General features: G+C 45.3%; 1 protein-coding gene across 2 annotated transcripts in view; it reads right to left on the minus strand.

Moving 5' to 3' along the window:
- Nucleotides 1–15,008, minus strand: part of Nedd9 (neural precursor cell expressed, developmentally down-regulated 9) — a 115,863-nt gene that overhangs the window by 34,309 nt on the left and 66,546 nt on the right. The gene's annotated exons all lie outside the window — the stretch shown is intronic.

Raw genomic sequence — 15,008 nt, forward strand, 5'->3', positions numbered from 1 at the left:
CTTCTCTTTCTCAACCCCCAGTCCCCTGGCTATTTATCTCTAGGGGAGGGAAAGCCAACACAGAAACAAATCAAGGGGCGATAAGAGTACTGGGTAATTCTACACCCAGCTGGATACCAAGCTGCCACAGATTGGCAGTTAAAAAGGCAAAGAGTAATGGCTAGGGTAGGGCGCAGAGCTTGAAAAGCCAGAAGGATCTTCAAGAAGTTAAGAGTCAAACTCTGCCACTTGACAAGTCAGAAAGGGGAGGTTCAAAAAGTTAATGATTTGCAAAGTCACCTGGCAAGAAGACCTTAGGACTGGGGCTTGGGGGGGAGCTAGGCCTCCTGTTTCCAGGCTCCTGGGAGGAGGAAAGATATTCCAAGGATACACTTGTGCCCTTCTTTTTGGCTAACAGACTACTGAGATAGTGGACCCTAAGAAATTGGGTTTTCCCCAGGAATCTCATGCTGGGAGAAAGGAAAGGATAACGATTGGTGCCAGTCAGAGGAGGAATTTGTAGAGATTTCACAGTAACCAAGTTGACAGATCGTCTTGCAGGTGAGACTGGGGACAGACCATGGAGCAGCCGATAGACAGGACCCCAACAGAGCAGGCTCTGGTGGCACTTCAGTCCCATGCCAGCACCTTAGAAGAGGGGCTGGGGGCTCACTGGACCCTTTTATTTTTCTTTTCTCCAATGTGGCCATGTTGAATAAATCTCTCTCCACGTTTCACTACTCTGCCTGACTCCTTTTCCATTTCCAAAAATGTGAGCCCAGGGTCTGAAACAAAAACCATACTCATTCTCTATTAGGTTGAAGGGACTTTTGACCTCTGTCTCTGGAGTTCTCTGCAGGGAGAGTGGAATTGTTTTTCTTGTGAATTGAGCAGTTACTTAGTCCTTGAATTGGTGGAGGAAAGACAGGAAGCCAACCCTAGCTTGTTCAGGCTGCCCGGGGTCGGATTATGCACTAAAACTCTAGTAATAATGACTCCAATGGAGACTATATATCAGTGCTTATAGGGCCCTGTTTGTCATTCTCACCTCAAGTTTTCCAGAAATCCACTTCATTTGGCTTCCATGCTTCCTGGTTCTTCTTCTCTCGACCATTCAAACTCTTTCTCCATCAATAGGCCATTTTCCCCCTCGCCTCTTCAGTAGTCATGGTCACAGGGGACCTCTCTTTTTCAACTTGTCCTCTCCCCTATCCCATTGTCCTCTAAGTGAAATGCCACCCAGCTGATGACATGAATGCAGGCACTACCAGGATCTGCAGTACAGAACAGACATTTCTGCACTCTAATTCTTAGCTATGTCTCCGACTAATGAATGGGACATCTTGACCTCAAGCCCACCAGCGAGAGACCCTTTCCTGTTCTTTTAGCTCTTTTGGTCAGCACGGTATGCAGTTGTCTGCCCCAGGGGGGCCAGAAGTTTGTACTCTCTTCACAACCTGGTCAGAATTGTCAAGACTCCATATCCTGCCCCCCAGCCTCTCCAGGTGTAGAGCTTAGCAATAACTGGTTCTTTATTTCGTAGTCCTGGAAAGACATTTCCCAATAAATAAGCCTCTTTGCACCTTAGGACCCACCTTCCATATAAACAGAAAAACTGTCTTTACAAAATCCATTTGATCGCTCCCCCTGGTTGTCTGTCAGGCTGTATCTTTGTGACTGCGATGTGCAGTACTTGTGTGCACATGTATATGGAGGTCAGAGGGTAATTTTCAGGACCATGTGGGTCTCAGGGATCCAACCTGGGTTGGTAGGCTTGGGGACAAACACCTTTAGTTGCTGAGCTGTCTCCCCAGTTAGTTGTTTCTTGATAACAGGGTTTGCATCACCCCATCGAAGGCCGTGAACTTAAGTTCAGAGATGCTGCCTGACTCCTTTCCCATTTCCATGTTAGCCCAGCGTTGGAAACAAAATGCATACTTATCGTCTGGTAAATCAAGGTGGCTTCTGGCTTCTGGATCGCGGGTTCTCCGCAGGGAGAGTGGAATTATTTTTCTTGAGAATTTAGCAAGGTGTTTAGTTAAAACGTAAGTAATTCAGATGAAGACGTGGGCAGAAAGATCATCCAAGGAGAAGGCTAATCACGCGTCCCTGTCACTTAGTCCTGACAGCCTGAGAATAAGGGAGACAGCCTGCAGGAAAGTGCCAGCCCCTCCCTATTTAAACAGGACAATGACGCAGATGGTGGAGTCACCCTCACCCCCAGACTGGTGTGTTCACAACTACTGAGCAAACAGGAAGGCCAAGAGGAACTGACCATCCCTGCAGCGTGGAATACAATGGTCTCTTTAAAGAGCCTCCCTCCCTCCCAGTCTGCTAGGTGACAGGGTGCCATTCACACACTTCACCAGAAAGTTTACTTCTGCTGTTTTGGGTTCTCAAACTGTGACTGTGGCCCGGGACTGGGGAATTAAGAAAGCAAAACAAACCTGGCTGTATAGGAGAGCCACGGTCACATGACAACTTTCACCCATCCTCCCACCCTTCCACCCTATTTCCCCCCCACTGCTATCAAAATGTCAAGAAAGCTTATTACTTGTTCTGCCAGGGAAATTATCTGCTTCTCCCAATATAGAGAGAGGGGTGTGACGTTGAATTTCCATGACCATTCATGCTGTCCTTTGAAATGAGACACAATGGCTGGTGTGTCACTCACTGTGACCGATAGCATCATCACTGGTTTGGCTTCCTCTTATTATTTTTACTTCATTCTATATTTATGCAGGAGAACCTGCCAAAGCCCCAGGGCTGCCTCATTCTTGATGACAAGACCTTCCTGTGCCCAACCCCCACCACGTGTTAGCCCAGGTCTCTGGTGGACTCCAGCACATGCACGCACGCACGCACGCATGCATGCACGCACGGACAGGCACTGAGAGACCAGATCCTGGTGAGAAACAGACACAGTGGAGGAAATGGCAATCATCAAAGAAATTGGTGCTTAAAGGAAGCTGCTGAGAGATGACCGTGGCCAAGGTCAGACTTGGGGCACACTTGGCGAAGAGAAAGAAAGGCTCTTGTGCCTTTGTTTCTGCTGACAAAAGTCAGCTCTGGCGAGCGAGCAGTCCTACCATTTTGGTTACATTTCCCCTCCTGCCTCTCAGAGGCCCCTCTGATGTGGTATGTGTGTATGTGTTGCAAAGGTACTCAGTCTTCTCTAAAACAAGCAGCCATGGTCGGAGAGCACAGATACTTACAATTATCAATAATTTGATTCTTGAAAGCATGGCTCACGCTAACGTTCTTCCGTGTGAAGATATGGAATACTAATTTTTTTCCATTTGAAGCCTCTAGATATTATTAAGTAGCACACACGCTATCTTTGGGTGCAGGAGTTAGAAGACACAGTATCTTATGACACGGACGATTTCTGAGTAATCGTTGTTCACTGCTTTCTGCTCAGCTCCACTAGGTGACTGGGAACAGCTCACCCAAAGGCAGTACCAGGCTCCCATGGCTTGGACTGCTCATCAGGCTTCTGACCACCAGGGAAGCTTGTCCAACAGTCCCCTCTGAAGAATACTATTAGCCAGGGGACCTCGTGTCCACTAACGGTTTTTATTTTCGGGGAAGTGCTTCTATAAACTTGAAAGCCTCTGCAAATAACTTTGACCCTTCGTGAATCTTCACACCGTTCACTTCGCTGCCAGGGTTGTGTAATAATCAGATTCTGTTTTATGCATTGCCTACTGAGAAATGCTTTAACACACATGCTATTAAGTACTAGGTTCCAACAGGTGTTCTTTGACAAGGCCCAGGACAACATTAATATTCCTTGTATGTAGCACCGTGTGAGTGTGCCTGTGTGTGTATGTACGCATGTGCCCACAAAGCTCCCAGGCCTATGAATCTATACATTGCCTGTTCCTGTTTGATGAGTGTCTGTAACCGAGTGTTCTTTTGGTAATTTATATAACAAATCGATGGTTCTCCTTGAAGGTGGTGAGGACATCTAAGACTTTAATGTTCAATATATGGAGCCTAGAAAGAAATTTCAGTCTCGTTAGGTTTATACCACATGATCTATACAGTGTATCTAGGATACTGGAATGTTTCTTACAATGTTGGCTCCACTCCTTTCCCGTACCACAATGGCCATCATAAATTCTCATTTGATATGAGAGTGATGAAGTGCCAGGCAAGATAGCTCAGGGGTCAAAGCATTTGCCAAGCAAGACTGATAACCTCAGTTCAATCCTTAGAAGCTGTAGTGGAAACAAAGAGTCAACTCCCGAAAGTTCTCCTCTGACCTCCACAGACATGCTCCTCACAGGCACGCACACTAAAGAAAACTAGAATAAAGAAGATTAATAAATGACATCGAGGACAGAACCATGTTATGATGAGACCTGTTTTTAAAGCAAGCCTAGAACAGAGCAGATATCTTTTCTCTGCATAAGAAACATTGGAGATGGGTAAGTAGGTAGTGGGGGTAGTGTATATGTAGGACTTCAGAATGTTCCAATTCGTGACAGAAGATAAATTCGGCTGCTGACAACATTCAAGCCAAAGGACTTAGTTAGTTCTTTTCTAAGGGTGATAATATTGTTACCTGTTTATCATCTTACATCATATCATAGCTATCTACCAATCTTAAGAGTTTAATTTTCAACTTGCCCACAGCCTTTGAGCTATACTTAAGTGACACTGAGGACTTGCAGAAGATAAACACACACAGGCTCCTCTACACATTTTCAACCTTGTCATCCATAGCTTGACCAGAACTGACTACAGTAGGTGCCTTTGTTTTACAGCCAGAAGGTCATAGATTAGCTTAACAGCAGAGCCAGGGACCACAGGCTATCACCCGCCCCAACCCTCTAAAGCTCTCCCCCACAGCCAGATACCCCTCTTGAGATTGCTCCATCTAAGAATTTAGAAGTGCTACTGTTAAGCCTTGGGATTCATAAGCATTTGTCCCAAGTTGCCTGGTTTTGATGATTTTCAATATACTGTATTGGCAAAGGATCAAAAAACATGGGGGTAGGCATGAACTCTCTTTAGGGTTCTGTCCCTAGATAAATCTGACAGGGACAGGCGCCATATAATGATGAAGTCTTGACACCCACTCACCGAAAAGATACATTTTATTAACAATAAAACAACCTTTTGGATTTCAGCCAGCATTACAGTGCCGGCACTGGATCATATCTGAGGGCCTGTCTAGACAAATCTGCTAACATGCAGGTACTAAGAGAAGAGAAATAAGAATTTAGTTAAACAGAAGCAGGAGATTCCAAATTCACCCGGTTATAGTGTCTTTCCAAAAATGACATCACATCTCAAAAACCAAAATGCACAAGTTGTCACCTCTAAAAAGTGCTTGAAAGCATGAAAAGATCCTCCTAGTTTTACATTCTCATGTCTTGACCTTCCTATACCAAAGTATGAAGCTAAGGTTAAAAACATTAATTCAAACACCACCACCGCCATCATCGCCACCATCCTCGTCAGAGGCCATTTGGTGAAACTGGGATTTCACCCTTTGCAGGAACTCTTTCAGAAGTTACTTGAAATATGGGTGTAGAGAGATAGCTCAGTTTGTATACTGTTCATCTTGCAAGCATGAGGACTTGAGTTCAAACCCCAGCATGTGTGTGAAGAAGTGCTGGGCATGGTATACTTACTTGTAACTCTGATAGTGAAGAACTAAAGACAGGTAGACCCTTGGAGCTTGCTGACCAATCCGTCTAGCCTGACTGGTGAGCTCTAGGCTAGGAGACTCCTACTTCAAATAAAGTGAGGTTGATGATGCTGAAAGGAACAGGACTCTGATGTCGGACTCTAACCTCCAAACACATCCACGCCCACATGAACATGGAACCCTTCCCGAAGTCACTTGATCTGGGTTTATTGCTTCGCTGTTATTATCTACTTATCCTGTGAGCTCTTCACAAAGTTTGAAAACAGATCCACACCCTTGGCTAAGAGGCATATACACTTGTACACCGTCGGCATTGCCGCTGGGCATCGGTCAGAAAGATTTTCAAAACGATAGCACCTCGGTTTGTTGTTACTGATGACCAACAGCTTGCTTTAACGCAGAAGTCTAGACACATACTCCAACACTCCATACTCAGGGATGGATCGGGACTTGGGGGAAGTGGTTGCCATGGAGATGGCTTGGAGGCGTCACACTTGGCCTGAGGGAGATCTTACGCTTCTATGATTTTGTGGCATTCCCATGAACAATCGAGGTCTAATCTCATAGGAGGAAGTTAGTTTGGGGTTAAGATCTGTTACGTTAAGCTCAACCCCAGTCATGATTAAATTATGGCAAACACTTCCGGGAGGGGAATTCCGTACTTCAAGCAGGAGAGATAGAATGGTAGCTTAGAGTAGAAGATATCTTGCCCAGCCAATGGACTTTCAATGTTCAAGGATATATTTTGGTTGTATTAGTATGTACATAGATGTCTGTTACTGGAATCTACATCTGGGATACTGCTAGGTGCACAGACCAGCTTTCTCCTGGCTAGGTAAATGGTCATTAAACTCCACTGGGAAAGTCTAGGTTCCATCCTTCTACTTAAGACTAACGACAACGGCCTCTGTTTCCCCATCTACACAAGCTCTTCTTGGAAGAATCATGGGAGCTCGTGAAATTGCATACGTGAAGAGCTCTGATTCCTCCAGGAGAAAGGCTCTATGAGGTTCGAGCAGCCACCTGCGCTCTGGGCTGAGCTCAGAGAATCGTGTCTTAACCACATTCCTCCTCCCTGCAACAGAAAAACTCCTCCACTTAATGACTACAAACCAGAAATGATCTCATCCTGATTATACCTGCCACACCAAACGCAGGCACAGTTCAGAGAAGGAAATTCTTTCCCTTCAGCCATGAACTAAGTTGCATCTGTAATTAAGACCTTACTTAATAAGAAGGGTGGGAGGAAGGCTAGAGACGCCGCAGGCTATGAGGCAAGGAGCTACCTGACCAGGTTTAAAGCAAGAACAATTGAAACTCAATCCTCCGCTCAGGTGTGCCAAACAAGCCCGCGTTTCAAAATGAGCTTGCCTTCATTTCCCAAGATGCCTATGCCTGCACGAAGATATTAAGGAGTACCTTATTATTTATGACTAGATGGTACTTAGGACTCTCTGTGAAGAACCCAGTCAAATCCCCCTTTTAAACATGCTCTTATATATGTTCCTGCAGAATGCTGCCATAAGGGGAATGGGACAGGACCTCGATCAGTTAATTGATCTCATGCTGACCATCTGTAGAGTGGCCATGTGCTTCTGAACTTTCCACGACAGTTCTAGTTTCAAATATCCTTCCCACTGTCAGACCATATGTCCCACTCTTTGGTTTGTGAAATGTGGATTTGTATATATATTGCAAGATAGCCTTGAAAATATATTTTTTGCTAAAGGATCTCTATCTTGATTAAACTAAGAATTCAAGAGAAAAATGGGTGGTGGCAAGAGTCTGTGACTGGGCAAACAAATGTTCTCCGGGTAACAATATGGCCTTTAACAAGGGAGTAGGATATGATTCTGGGGCCTCTGTGCCTCTGGGATATTGTCTAGAAATCTGCCTCATAGTGGATGGGACCAGGAGGAAGAAGTTCTTCTTGGTCTTCTCACTGTTTCTATCTTCATGTCCCATTCACAGATCGCGTTGAGCTTGATGTGGAGTGAGCCAGAGAATCTATCCCCAAACTGAAGTTCTAGCCCAAGGAGCTGGGGCCTCTGATTATGTTGTTCATGTTAGTCCCTGGGGCACTTTCCTGTCAGGCTCTATGCAGTGTTAAGGTGACCGGGCACAGAAACAGTATTATTGATCAGCAGGTGACCGACATAAAAGACAATGATCTTCAAGTTGGCCAAGTGTGCACACATCTGCCCATTCCAGTGGGATGGCTTTGCATGTTACTGCTAATTCTAGGAGGTGGTGACCCTTAGCATGTAAAGAAGCCCAGATTCATCTTCACTGGTAAGGAGCAGAGCCATGAGGGCTAAGAAAGCCTAAATGAGTTTCAGCCAAAGGGCCTATGAGATACTAAGCTAAATTAAGCACAACAGACCAATGGCTACTACCAGTGAGCTCACTGTTAAAATACAGGAGTCACCAGAGGACTCCTGTCTGAGGAAAAGAGAGGAGGACAGGTATGCAGGACAGGCCACACTGTTGAAAGGCACAGCACCCGTACAGAAGGGGAGGATACATGGCCCCAACCCGAGCCGTTCATGGGTTTTGATTACTGCAACTTTCCACTGAGCTTCACAGACGAACCCTGTCCCTTCACTGCTCCCCATAAGAGTAAATAAAGAATTAACATTGATTTCAAAAGGAGCCACCAAGCATTTTGTGGTTGGCAGAGCTTGCACTTTTACACATCCCTGGTTGTTCCAGCCTTACGTTTGGTGAGCAGAAGCGTCAGTCAGCACTTCACACAAGAAGCTTCTTTTTTGTAACGTGACATACCAATTACCTTGACACGTTAGAAATATCGGGAGAAATTCAAATTCGCAACACCAAGATCTACCGAGAAACATGACCTCTTCCAACTTACTGGCCCCTGCCTTGAGCATTTACAGAACTGGGTAGGTAAGGTAACACCCAGGCGTATAAGGAAAACACCCCAGCGGCAGTTTTGTGCGTATGCGTGTAGTTGTTCACATGTGCTTGCGTAAATGTGCGGCAGTTAGGTTTTGAGGCGGGGTCTGTCACTGACCCTGGAGCTCAGCTATGCATCTACCTTGCCTCAACAACAAAGCTACAGGGAGTCTCTCTGCCTGTCTCTGTGGCATAGGCTTTGTGGGCGGTGTACGTGGCTGCTAGGGATTGAACTCAGATCTCCATGCTTGCCCAATGAGCACGTTACTGACCATGCCATCTCCCCAGCCCTTCTGACAATTTCAACATCTTCATGATCAGCTGCCCCAAGGGCCCATCCCAGCCATGACAAACCACTGTCACACACTCTCGGTAACCGTACTTTTTGGAGTACTAATTACATTGCCACTACATGATACGCCAACCCTCAAGTTACCCAGATCTCATGGTCTATTAAAAGCACCGTCTGAAAACTTCGGCCTTTCCAGCTCGGAGTGGAAAAAGTCTCCATTAAGACCACTCATCGCACAATGGAAATCCTTCAGGAAGAGTCCTGGCAGCAGACTGCTGCCTCCCTGGCACGCAGAGCCCTCATTAGCCAGTAAGAACTACCGCAGGGAGATGACTGGAATGTTCAAAGTAAACAAGATGGAGGGGGTGTTGTTGACGAAGTCTAAACAGGACTTTGGGGATTTTTGTCTTCTTTCCATGCCCATGCTCTTAGTAATCTGCTGTCGCCTAGGAAACCAGCAGCTCTGGCATTTTAAGTTGGAAATATTGTATTTATTCCCAAAGGCCCTATTGCCTTTGTCTTGGCAGAGAGGCTTGGTAATTAAGTCTATACGTTTCTGAGGATAGGGCCACGGTCCTAGGGGTTAGCATTCCAAATCAATTCGTCCACTGCTTTCTAACCCTAAAATGATCTAGAAATAGGTACTTCTTATATCGACGTCACAGGGTCTGCAGCAAAGCAAGAAAAAGCTGAGCATAAACTTCCCACATAACTCCCACGTTCCATGGCTGTGTGTGTGCATATGTGGTCTATGTGTGTGCATATGTGGTCTGTGTGTGTGCATATGTGATTTGATGCTGGAAGAAGGCACTGGGTGTCCTGCTCTGTCGTTCTCTGACTCATTCCCTGAGAAAGGGTCTCTCTTTGAACTGAGAGCTCACCATTTTTAAAGTTGGTCTACTTGGCAGCAAGAACAAGCAATCTTTGGTAGCCATGCTTCCTCCCCCAATAGCACTGGGGTTATATACATGTGAGTAGCATCAGGGCCTTTTCTATAGTGCTGGAAATCTGAACTCATGTCCTCAGGCGTGCAAAGAGAAAGCTTCTATCCACTGAAACATCTCCCCTATCAAGAGGAAACTATCAAAAGGGATGTTTCCATTTAAAACTTCTACTGTGTAATGTTAACATATCTATGTATCTGCATATCTGTTTAGGTATACAGATTTCTCCATGGCCAGTGGCCCTGATCACACCTTAGTTGTGACAAGCTACTATGTTATTCCATCAGTATTCATGGAGTTGTGTTTGTCTGTCTGTCTGACCATCCATCATCTCCATCATCCATCCATCCATTCATCCATCCATCCATCTATCTACTATCTGTCTATCTAAAATTACATATCATGTAATACATAGCTATTAGTTATCAAATGCCTATCTATGCTAGGAACCAAAAATTATATTGTCAGAAAGAAGCAAACGTAGGGTTTGAAACAAACATACATTTTCTAATGTTCTGTGGACCAGTGGAACCCTTGTAAAAAGCTGTTGGCACAGATATTTTTTATAATTCAGCATTGATTATATCTGCTGAGTACCCTGTAGGGGAAAGGCCCTGTAATCTCAGGAATTTTGAGGTTTGTCAATAACAATGAAGAAACCAAGCGTAGATGACCCTGGCAAGTGGGGGCTGTGTGCTGTAGGCACATTACTGGCTCCTTTAACCTGCGATCCCCACGCCTGCCACGTGCACCATTACCTGTGGTAAACTCCATAATACTCAACTAGCTTAACTTAGTGACTGGGATTTGGACCTAGTCTTGTCATGAGGTCCACTCCAACCTTTCAGTATCCACTGAGTACAGAGTACACATTCCACGAGGAGAGCTGGGGCCAGCGAGGTTTCATTGTGTGCTCCCTCTGTGCTAGGATCCCGGATAAGAACTTTACACATTAGCCCAGACTTTAGAATAATAGTATAAAGCAGTTAATGTTGTCTCAAATTTGCAGGTAAACCCAAGGCTCTGGGAGTTTAATTTGCTCAAGATCACAGGGCCTTAAATCCCAAGAAATGGAAAGGCCTTCCTCCACACTCCATCTTGTCTCTATTACAAGGATATAGAAAGCCAAGTTCCTGCCTGTTCAAGGCTGACAGAGCCTACATTACACTTTCAACAAGGGCTTGACTGCTGATCTGTCTGTACACATCAATGGGCCTCTTGCATTCAATGTGGCTTCCTAAACTGGCTCCACTGCCTGCATCGTTTAGATAGTGGTCTGACTGAAGGGGTTAATAAGTAAGGCAGTGCTAACAGATAAGGCAGGGGTGAAAAATGCAAGGTCTTTTCCAGGGATTGGAGGAGACAAAGCTTTAGGCTTCGATTGCTTTATGGCGTGGATAGACACAGAGACTTTACCAGTGGGATGGGGTAGTCACTCAAGGCACACAGGCTTGAAATCACATGCCCATGAAAGGAGTGGGAACCCCGACAGAAGAGCCCAAGGAGCTGCCAAGGCGAGGGGTAGAGAGAGGATGTGCGTGCTATGGTGTCATGTCCGTGTGGGTAGCAGGGTGCGAGTGAGTCGCACAAGCATCTGGTATTAGAGACACATAGGAGTGCGAATTCGGAAAGGTAAGATGTGGTACTGGTATAACGACACAAAGAAGAGAAAGACTCTGCCAAGGCTCTGAAAGGTGTGGAGACAGGATTGTGTCTGGCTTTGTTTTATTTTGTCTGAGACTGGGGGGTGAGAAGGAGGGAACCGGAAAGCACTTGTAAGGTTCTGGGCACAGAGACAACGTGTGGTCCCACAAGAAGGGGCTGCTGAAGGCTTCGGCGTGTGTCGTACGGAGTGCTAAACTTGCTATTATCAAGACACCTGCATTTTGACAAAGCCTCACCTCTGGACCCGTAAGTCCTTTAGCTCTGAACTGGGTCTCCTAAGTAAATAGAAAACCATAAATAATGAAGCTATGTTTTTCAAAACACCTTCTGGTGCTTTTAAATTCACAGACAATACGAGGCATTTCGGAAGCAGCTGGGGACGTAAGGGGTCCTAAGTTTCCATTGAACACAACAAACAATTTAGTGTGTGTGTGGGGAATTGAAAGCTGAAATATCAAAGCAGAAAGGAGTATAAATGACCTTATTAGCTAAACCAAAGGCCTGCCATAACTTCTCCTTTAAGACAGCTTGGAAAATAAAAATATTTTCTAAGTCCCTTCCCAGAAGATTTTTATTGTAGGTTTCTCTTTTCCTTAAATTTCTTTGCTCCCATTCAAGTGGACTACAAAAATCTGAATTTCAGACTGTAGTGTTCTTTTTCCTTAAAAAAAAAAAACTGTCTTGCCATACACTACCATACTTTGTTTTTAAAGTCAGAACATTGAAGAGTGATCTTTCTTTCTTTATATTGACTAGAAAATAGATTAGACCTTGACTGCAGACATGTAAGGGCTCTGAAACCTGGCAAGGCCACAAAAGTGCCTCAGCTGCAAGAAGTCAGTCATAGGCTGAACACCTTCCAGAAGAAGAAGTAGATTGGGCTTCATTCCAGGCCCACACTATGTGGGCAGGGCCTCAGAGCTTCTGTTAAAGATGAGGGACTGGAACTGGTCCCTCACCTTCATAAGAAAGGGCAACACCCGCCAGTGACCTTCACACCCTCGGATCTTCTATTGGACAAGCAAGCCAAGGCCACAGAGGCATAAGGAGAACAGGCTATACATTCAAGGGATTTTATATAGAACATTTTGTTGTTGTCGTCTCTGAGACAAGGTCTTACGATGTAGCCCTTGGCTGGGCTGGAACTCACTGGGATCCACCTGCCTCTGCCTCCTGAAGAACTATGATTAAAGGCGTGCTCCGCCATGCCTGGCTTCCTTGTATAGAGTCTTAACAAAGGAAGCCATTACAGTTTACTCTCATTCAGACAGACCCTTCTAAGAGCAGTGGAACACTAAACAGCCATGACAGGCCTCCCGTGAACAAACAAAAACAGAAGTAAGATAAAAGCAGACGAGAATGCTTCACCTAAAGCAGTAGCTTGCATTCCGTAGCCTTCTTAGTGGTAAGTAATCGTCGGCCGCCTGGAGCTGTGCATTTTGAGGATAAACTGAGTGGAAGTTGATGGCTCCCTGATTATGAACTCTGAAGGAGCTAAAGAAGACCATGTGGTTAACAACAGGAAAAAGAGAGGAAAAAGAAAAAGAAAGAAAGAAAGAAAAAGAGAGAAAATGAAGCCTTTTAAGCCTGACTTATAGATCTCACAACAATCCATTTTTAAGCCCATGCTAAATTTATAGTTTCTGGCGTAACATAGTGTTTAAGAGATAATTCCAGACTCCCGGGCTTTACAATCTAATAATTATCTGGTTTTACTACTTAAGTAGTTCAAATTAAACAAATAAATGCCAACTCTGTATTTCAGCTTGCAGTTACCACTGAAACAAAATAGGAGACTCTCCTGGGGTGGGGGACACTTGGGAGGAAATAGTTCGGAACTTTCCGAGACCAGAACATACCGGTCAGAGGGATGTATCAGGGAGTTACAGATGATTTCTGCTTTAGGGGTTTCCCCCACCTCTTGGTAGTGTTTAAATCATGAGTATTAGATCAAGATCATTTCTAATCCCATGCTCCTCAGCTCTCGTATCAGAAAAAAAAAAATCACTTACCCTCTGTGTCACAACTGCTGCTTCTGAAAACGAGTGTGCCTTACGCCATGGGGAGAGTTAAATAGGACAGACTTGTGATGCTCTCCACATCATGCTTCTGCTTTAGCGTCTCCTACATAGCATGACTAATTCTCTCCCGAGAGACAGTTATCTCTCGTTAGACTTTATGACCATAGGAAGAGTGGCTTGCTTCTGCTAGGGTCCACTCGGGGTGTCTATGTGTCGGTTGTTTGTTTACCTGGGGAGCGCAGCATTTTTGCTGGAGAAGTTGCCTACAATAATAATGAAATGATGGTGGTGGTGGTGGTGATGATGGTGGTGGTGGTGGTGATGGTGGTAGTGGTGGTGGTGATGGTGGTGGTGGTGCTGCTGATGGTGGTGGTGGTGGTGATGGTGGTGGTGAGTGGTGGTGGTGATGGTGGTGGTGGTGCTGCTGGTGGTGGTGGTGGTGAAGGTGGTGGTGATGGTGGTGATGATGGTGGTGGTGGTGGTGATGATGATGGTGGTGGTGCTGCTGATGGTGGTGGTGATGATATATCACCATGCATTGCTATTGATTGGCAAAGTGTTCAACTCTGCGTAGATCCAGCCAAGCAGAAAGCGTCCCCCAGTTGCAGTCTCTCACCTGCAGTTTTAATCATCAGTCCCCATGATATTTTTCTTTCGGTAAAGAGCAAAGCTAAACATGATGAGGTCACTGAACCAAAGTGACTTTAGACTCCGTCACTTTGTAGACTGCAGTGCTCAGAGTTCACGTCAGCTATTTAATGCCCCAATAATAGACCAGAGTCAATCTTTTATCTGTTCTCTATAACACGGTCTCTATAACACGGTCTCGAGTCAATAACAGGGAGAAAGGGAGAAGAAAAAAATCATTGCAGGCTAGACACCATGTAGCCCCATCAGTTATGAACAAGGAGTCTTAGCAATGGAGAGACTCACTTCCAAAAGATTCGGTTCCTCCCGGGTAGAAAGCTGTCTTTCTGACTGACTCCTGGATCCATCCTTTCTTCCGCCCCTCCCCACTGATGTAGGACGCAGTGGAAAGCTGATAGGGGGTGACAATGGATACCTGGGTCTCGAGACTGCTGGAACTTTCCCCAACAACTATCACTCTTGCTTTGGTTCACAGCCTTTGAACAAGATTTATAGACTCGGAACCAGTGACTTAGCTTTAGCAAATGTTTACAGCTTTCTATCCAAAAGGAAGGGCCAGAGGCTACAAACCACAGTGGGAAACCAAGTTAGCCCCCTAGCTAGGTCAGTTAACTGGGTCTGTTAGGCCACCTTACCAAAACGAAATTTTGTAATAACACTGTCTTTTAAAAGTCGAGGACTCACGCCTATTCACCATTAAAATAAAAAAAGGGATCCTAAGCAAGGCCAAGTCATTGCCATGAACTGCTACTGTGCCAAGTCCCCTGGAAACTGCCTCCTTAGACGGGATGTGCTGAGCAAGTCATAATCATTTTGCCAAGAGTAACCCCAGAAACCGTGGTGCAAAATGCAGTGGAAAATAGCGTTGCCAAATATGAGCA

Source organism: Rattus rattus, chromosome 14 (assembly GCF_011064425.1).
Source record: "Rattus rattus isolate New Zealand chromosome 14, Rrattus_CSIRO_v1, whole genome shotgun sequence".
In the NCBI taxonomy this organism is placed as follows: Eukaryota; Metazoa; Chordata; class Mammalia; order Rodentia; family Muridae; genus Rattus; species Rattus rattus.